Below are 7989 nucleotides of genomic sequence, written 5' to 3'. Positions count from 1 at the left end.
ATATTGTTATGAACTGGTTTACATGGTATGTTTATGAAGGGAATACATGATTTCATATAATATTGCAACTTTTTTAATTAATGCATTAACATGATAAAAAGGAGTACACCTTATTGGTAAATGTGCGTGATGCATATGGATCAATTGTTAGGCTATAAGACTAAATATATCTAATATGTATATCATTACATACATACATACATACATGCATGCATACATAAATATATACAACTTTATATGGTATTTCAATATGAACACACATCTATGAGATTTAACCATCCTTGGCCACATAAGTGCTGTTGAGTGCAGTCCTATGTTTGGTTAAATTTATTTGTTGCGAAAACCCGGACTAGACTTAAAATGTTACAAATAAACAATAATTACAACTTTAAGTATTTTAAGATCATCTTTGAAGAGTGTCGCCATAACTAATGCGATAACGACGAATATGGTTAATTTCACAACTATACACAGTTAACATCATACGTCTCCTAAAATGCAGATAAAATTGACATTTTAACAACGCATTATTTACACGAACTTCATCTTTAATATTTACCGATTCAAGGTGAAATGGGAGAAATGGTGAAATGGTTTACACACAATCTATACATTTCTGCCATTCACGTCTGTGGCAAACCATCTGGTTTCAAGAAAATCATACCATAACATCGAATAAACTATGGTTATACGCAAATGCTAAAAAATGCATTGATTTTTAATCAAGAAAAAATATAAACTAGCAATAAAAGAGCGCAAATATGAACGCTATTGTTTTGCAGACGAATTACAAAATATAGAAAAGGAGGGTGTATTAATAAAAGAAAGGCACAACATTAAATATATAAGGTTCATCAAACCCGATATTTTTGGTGTATTCTGCAGAATGCGTCTTAAATTAAAGAAGTTAAATCGAACCACTCAACCGTAGATGATATTTATATAAAAAAATAAACACTTGTTCGATGTGAAAGAAAGCCAAACATGAAACTACTACGATCAAAGCGCGAATAAAAGTATAAATACATTTATAAATGTTAGCAAAACATGACATTTCTAAACGTTGGAAAATTAATAAATTAACAAAACAATAATAAAATCCCGGGAAAGCAACAACCTCCGGATGAGATTATCAAATGTTCAATAGTAAGACATTCAAAAGCAAACAATAACCATTGGTTTAATCAATTAATATTTTTGTCTTGGTGCGAAGGGAAAAAGTCATAGTTTAAAGAAATTGACGTAAATGATGCCAACAATTTTAAACGCATACCTGTATATGGATATTTTCACGGATTTTGGCATGTGTTGAAGTTTTAAAAATAAAAATGATGAAATAAATAAAATAATGTAAAAAAATTAATATTTACATCGGAATTAAATAGCTCAATAATTGAACAAGAATAAAATCAAAGATAAAAAAGTTATCCTTAACTGGTCTTAAACAACTGACCATTTGAGTAAAAGACTAGAACTTAAACAACTCTCCCATCCGTGATCGTATAGTAAGTAATATGTGTATGTTATACTTTATATCAGCAATCATCGTACTGTCACAAAATATAATGATAACAACAGAACTCGCCAAATTCCTTTGTAATGCTTTAAATTTTTAATGTGTTTAAATCATCAAAATATGCAAATACTGTAATATTGTAGAGCTTAGTAAATGTTCAGTATTACCGATTCCTCGCAAAAATAAAACTACAACGAAAATTTTGAAATCTGAAAAAAAAATCAATTTCGTCAATTAACCAAAACGTGAAAAGGTCCATTTAACAAAACAATGGTACAAATCTATTCACAAGAGGCAAATTAATATTAGACATCAGAATTTTAATTTGCTCACTATTTACAACAAATGTAAACGATAAAGGAAAATTATGTCGCATGTTTCGTTTACAAAACAATGTATGACCTTAGCATCTTAGGCCCAAAAGTAATATATGAAAATATAATAACACAATTTCTTCAATTTCGCTTAATGAGATGTATAACTCTGTCAAATGTTATGTATCATCCTCTTATCCATATTTATACTCATACCAAGTTTCAATGAAATCCGCCAAAGTACTTCCAAGATATGGCTCCGGACACAAAAAATTATTAAAATATTTTCGCAAACTTAATGAAAAATCCGAAATGTTGTTTACATTTCGTGACGTCATTTGACATTGCAATGTTATTTCAGCAACATAACAAAATGCGATTGGTCAATCAAACGAAAATAAGCCAATGAAAATCCTTAAAAAGTATATAACACATGTGTAAGATAAAAATATTCGTAATGGTTATATTACAAGGGGAAGCAGGGTATGGCATGTGATAAATATATATCTGTATTGAAGTAACTGTTAATTACACACTAAGCACACTCACAAGCTGAACTAAGTTGTGTTGGTCATCATTGCTATAACAACCCTTCTTTGCTGCCTTATTCATGTGATATCTGATCACTTTTTTGTAGGGGCAAATCTCCTTTTAGTTCTTGATGGAGCAGGTGTTACATTCTTCATAACAAATGAGGTCAGATGGCGTTGCATTTCTTCAACATTTTTCCACCACAAGTTCTTTAATTTTTGAGGCAACATCACTGTCGATACGTTGCAACAGCCCAGCGTTCTGTTGAAGATTCAATAAGAAATTTAAATAGCAGCAATTAATATAAACATGCACTTTGCAAACATTATCACCCCAATGTACGATCATCTGCATTTTAATACAGATCTTCAAGCTAATATAAATACATTATTATAAAGAGGTGTCAAATGAAAAGATGTAGATGTCTCAGTGTCTGACAGACAGTGTGACCCCAGAGTGCGTTGTTGTTGATTAGTTAAGATAATCAGTAAAATTTGAATCTTACATTAACAAGAGCTTGTTAACAGACAAAACAGCAGCCCCCTAGTGGATATTTGCTGCATTGTATTTATATAACCATAGCAATTAGCAATTTGAACCATATTAAAGAAACTGACATGAAGTGCATATTCCCAATGCGGCCATTAATGCCCTCCAAACTTTATCAACTCTGCTTACGTACTTTTAGTTTCCAATCATTTCTTTAAACTCAGCAACAAAAATTTGCGCAGGAGGCAAAAAAAAATGAAGGAAATTGTACATTCAACTTTTTGTCCCTCTTTCAACATACCAAATTTCATCAACCTAGGTCATTTACTAGTTGACATATTGCAATATGCTGATTGCGAAGATGGACACACACACACACAAACGGAATGACAACTGCAAGTTCAATATACCTATGCCTTTCGGCAGGGAATAATAAAGAAATTATAATTGAAACCAGGGCATAATCTTTATGTCCTTCTTTTACTCATTATTTCGTTATTATTATCTTAATTATTGCAAAACTTTGACTTCTTAAGAAAGTCTTTAAACAGTCATTTTTAATAAAAGTCCATATAAATCATTCGACCACTGGCGTGTGGCTACCTTCGATTCCAGGAGCATGCTTTTAACAATCTTTAGTTTTATTATTTGATGCCAAATAACAACTATCAAAACTCAAGCATTTAGAGAAAATTAATTGTAAGTTATTTTATTATACACATCATCTTTTAAGGAAAGATCTAGGATAATGTAAAGGTACAGAGTGCTGCCAAACAAATCAGGTTTAAAGCTGGAGCAGTCTGATGACATTTTTAAATATTCTGCGTAATCCTATTCATCTTTTAGTGAACACTGGTAAAAATAGCTATTAAGCAAAGTTTTTAGATTTGGTTTTAAACATTGGCAAAAAATCAAATTCAAAAGATTTTTACATTTTTTAATTATAGAGTGCCAGGTAAACAAGAAATCCCCATGATGGGGCAACTGTTGACAATTTTGATCACATGTTACAGCAAATGAATCAACAGAAATTTAACTTTACAGAGTGTTACTTTACATATCAGTACCTCCCCACTTGTATGGTACTTTTGTTCGATGTTAGGAAACACCACCATTATCTTCTTGATGCCTTTACTCAGATCACTCCTCACATTAGAAGCAGCCATTTTTTTGTCCAGCTCGCTTGATGAACCCTTGTATTAAATGACATAATGTTGACAACCTAAACAGTGCTTAAAACCAACAATTGCAAAAAATGATTGGATGAAGATGTTTAATTTAATTGTCATCATATTTTGCTTATCACACTTTTACAGAGGTAAAAACAATAAAAATGAGGCAAACACAATACAAATGTACATTTTGTATGAATCAGAAGAAATTGATGATATAACCAGTGGATTTTGAGCATTGGTGCAATAGTAAGGTTTCTTAAGTGTTATGATTGCAATAAAACAAAGTAATGTACAGTAATTGTCCTGCTTGTGGGTAAATTAAATAAAAGAAAAACAACACATCCAACCTCTTCAGGGGTGAATATCAACACTTCCTTCAGTATGATAGAAGCAGGACAGTCCAATTTTTTGGAGAGCTGCACTGCATGCCTTGTTTTCTATTTAGCATATGAATGTTGCTCACTGCTAACTGTCTTTGTCTGAAAAGTATGTTAATATCTTTACAACTTTATGTACATGAAAATGCATATTTTATCTGATATCACACAGTGTTGAGTTTTGACAACTATTTGGACCAAATTTGTTTAAGAACAGATACTGTAAGTCTAATTTCATCATAATATTAGTCAGTATAAAACAAAAGGGTAAACATTTTACTCTTCATGGAATGATCTGATCAATGTTGGCATTTTACCAAGTCCAAAGAAATAAATCTTATATTTTTATCTGAGCATTCATCAAGACAATAAGAACAATTTTTTTTGTTTTGCACTGAAATCAACACCATTTTAAGAACATTTTTCAAATCCTGTGTCCATCATTACATGTACATTGTTTATTTTTGCATTAAATGGCTTACAGGATGCGCTACATTGATGTTTCAAAGTTTATATATAAAAGATTCTTGTACATTTAGCTGATTCATCTGGATCCTATTTTTTAACAAAATGGTTATTAAATACAATGCTTTCCAATTCAGTAAAGACTGATTTATATGAGACATTGCTATTGTATTGTTTATGAAAATAAAGATTCTGCATACTAAAAAGGTGCTCAGGTAAGCTAACAAGAGCACCGCATTAAAGGTGCCACGCTCGGCTGCGGGTGCAGTTTTGAATACATGAAAGCTTGTCAGATTTTTTTTGTTTTTTTTTAAGAGGTCACAGTGACCTTGACCTTTGACCTAGTATCCCAAAAATGCGTGTGACATGTAGAACTCGTCAAGGTGCAGCTACATATGAAGTTTCAAAGTTGTAGGTTGAAGCACTTTGATTTTAGAGCCAGAGCCAATGACAAAATGTTAAGGTTTTAGCATGACGCGGACGGCCAATAACACAACGACGGACACGACACGACAAGCTGGCTATGACAATACCTCGGGTTTTCTTCGAAAACAGCCGAGCTAAAAATCAATGACAAGCATGGAGGGGAAGGTTACCATTTTTCTGTCCAATACCTTTTCCTTTTCCAGTTTTCTCTTCTTATTCTTGTCTGTAACATGGTGGCATTTCAGAACCTGATGTCCAAGGCTCACATACATGTAAGGGTTCACCCCATTGACCCAACAAACCTTATGGGAGGATGAAGTAAAAACTGAAATTATTCATCAAAACAGATTTTTTTTTATTTTCTGCTTATGTATACACTTTATTTAAAAAACACAAAAAATTGAAATTAAACAAAAAAATCCATATCATGAATTCATTCATTTAATAGGAACAAGAGATGTGTTTGTCAGAAACACAATGCCCCCTATTGCGCCGCTTTGATTTTTGTTTTACCTTAGACCTTGAAGGATGACCTTGACCTTTCACCACTCAAAATGTGCAGCTCCACGAGATACACGTGCATGCCAAATATCAAGTTGCTATGTTCAATATTTCAAAAGATAATATTTCAAAAGTTATCGCAAGGTTACCAAGGTTAAAGTTTTGGGACAGAATGACAGACAGACAGGCCAAAAACAATATACCCCCGATCATTCGAACTGGGGGCATTACAATAGTTGATAAAGGTACATAGAATCACATTGTTCTTAAAAAAAGAGAAAGTACAAATGTTTTCACCTTCATAAGTCTTCATTTTAAAACTTTTTTGATTTTTGAAAGACAATTATTAAGGAATTTTGTGACAGGATATGGGAATGAACAATACTTTATCAATTGGGGAAAAATTCTTTCATTTTTTTAAGTCAAAATATTAATGCAAGTAAAAAGCTATCTGTGAGGCATGCTTTTTTCTACTTACCCGTTGTGATAAATATTCAGGCCACATAAAAGCTAAATAGATTTGATAACGTCTTTACAAACTTATTGTATAAAAATAATTAATACCATAGTGTATTGCAAACATTTCATCATTTAAGAAATATATGAGTGTGGCAGAATTTATAGGTGCCAGTGTTAATTTAGTATTAATTTAGTAAATGGTGAATAAAAAATAATAACATAAAAAAAATAAACTTCACCATTGTTTAAATATTTTGCTCTAACATGGCTCATCTTGAAGGACATACGCTTTTTGGTACAAATTCAAGTGACATAGTAATCAAATACTGAGAAAACACTGCTTAATGCCCCTGTGTTGCAATGGCTGTGAATACATGGCTATCATCACCTGGGTATAAATATCCATGCATCCAGAACAGTATTTACAGATTGCACTGCTGTTACTCAATAATAAATAAATGAAAATAAGTGCATGCAGAACAATGTACGCTGAATTGCTAACAGTAACAGTTGATACTGTTATTTTCCATTAGAAGTTTACCGTGTTTATTTAAAAAGCACTGGAATGATAATTTGTTAAACAATCAGAGCTCAATTCAATGTATTCAAAATGACAATAATGGAAGATAATTGTATTTCTCTTCAACTTATAATTGATAATATTTGACAACAATTTCATTAATAATATTCACTCTAGTCAAGGTCTACAAAACGGTAGTGTCAATATTGTAAGGAAAACAAAAATGGAAATGCCGAATTTTTTGGTTCTATAACCGATTATTTAACGATTATACTATCAATTTCATGTTTTTAAATTTGTGCTTTTGCATCATGAAAACAATTAAATAAAAGTATCTTGTCTTCATTGCGATTTCTCGTGTGAAGATTGGCAGACGACATCTTGAAAACTTTGACAAACATGCGGTAGCAGTTTCTTTACAGCAAAATTTTTGTTTCCTAACCATGTTGCCAAATTGTCCTTACAATACTGACTCGACGAAGGTCTACAAAACGGTCGTGTCAATGGTCCCAGTGTCAATATTGTAAGGAAAACAAAAAGGAAAGCTAAATGTGTTTCTTTCAAACCAACTATTTTTTAAAGATTAACATGTCTTTCTTTTCTCTTTTCATTAAAATATGTTTGAGTTTCTTTCAAACGCCAGCTGGTTACAACCACAACAATCAATTAAACTTTGAAGAATAATTAATTTATGCTTCTTTCATTTCAACAGAAATCATTACGTTTAGATATATGAACAAAATAATAAAATGAATTTACCTGAATTACCAAAGTTTTTTATGTAGGTTATTCGTATCAATTTCATTTCTTTTTATGTAAGCTTTTGCATCGTCAAAACAATAAAAAAAACAGTATTTTGTCTTCGTTGCGATTTCTCGCGTGGAGATTTACAGACGCCATCTACTCCTATAAATATGAGGTCGATGTAAGCGGGGTAGCTTACGTCTAATTATTTGGACTAAGACGCCATCTTGAAAACTACGACCAACTTTCGGTATCAGTCTCTTTACGGCAATTTTTTTGTTTCCTTACATCGTTGCCAAATTGCCCATACGATACTGACTCGACGTAGTCTGTGTGGTAAATCAAGTGTACTGAAGATTATTTTTAATTTCTTGAACATCAACTTTTCACAACAGGTTTACTTCTGCTGCATTTTTAGGGTTGAAAAGCCACAGGTTGTGAACAATTGTGTACGTGTATTATATTTCTTAGT

General features: G+C 31.8%; 1 long non-coding RNA gene across 1 annotated transcript; it reads right to left on the bottom strand.

Moving 5' to 3' along the window:
* Positions 1 to 3923: 3923 nt before the first annotated feature.
* On the bottom strand, positions 3924 to 7730 carry LOC127847076 (uncharacterized). The gene is made up of 4 exons (XR_008033810.1): positions 7533 to 7730; positions 5482 to 5618; positions 4373 to 4504; positions 3924 to 4043 (listed from the first exon to the last, which is right to left on the bottom strand). It is a non-coding gene; the product is annotated as an uncharacterized LOC127847076 (long non-coding RNA).
* Positions 7731 to 7989: the final 259 nt, after the last annotated feature.

The sequence above is a fragment of the Dreissena polymorpha genome, chromosome 10 (assembly GCF_020536995.1).
Source record: "Dreissena polymorpha isolate Duluth1 chromosome 10, UMN_Dpol_1.0, whole genome shotgun sequence".
Taxonomy (NCBI): domain Eukaryota; kingdom Metazoa; phylum Mollusca; class Bivalvia; order Myida; family Dreissenidae; genus Dreissena; species Dreissena polymorpha.
This window is presented reverse-complemented; position numbering and strand designations above follow the sequence as displayed.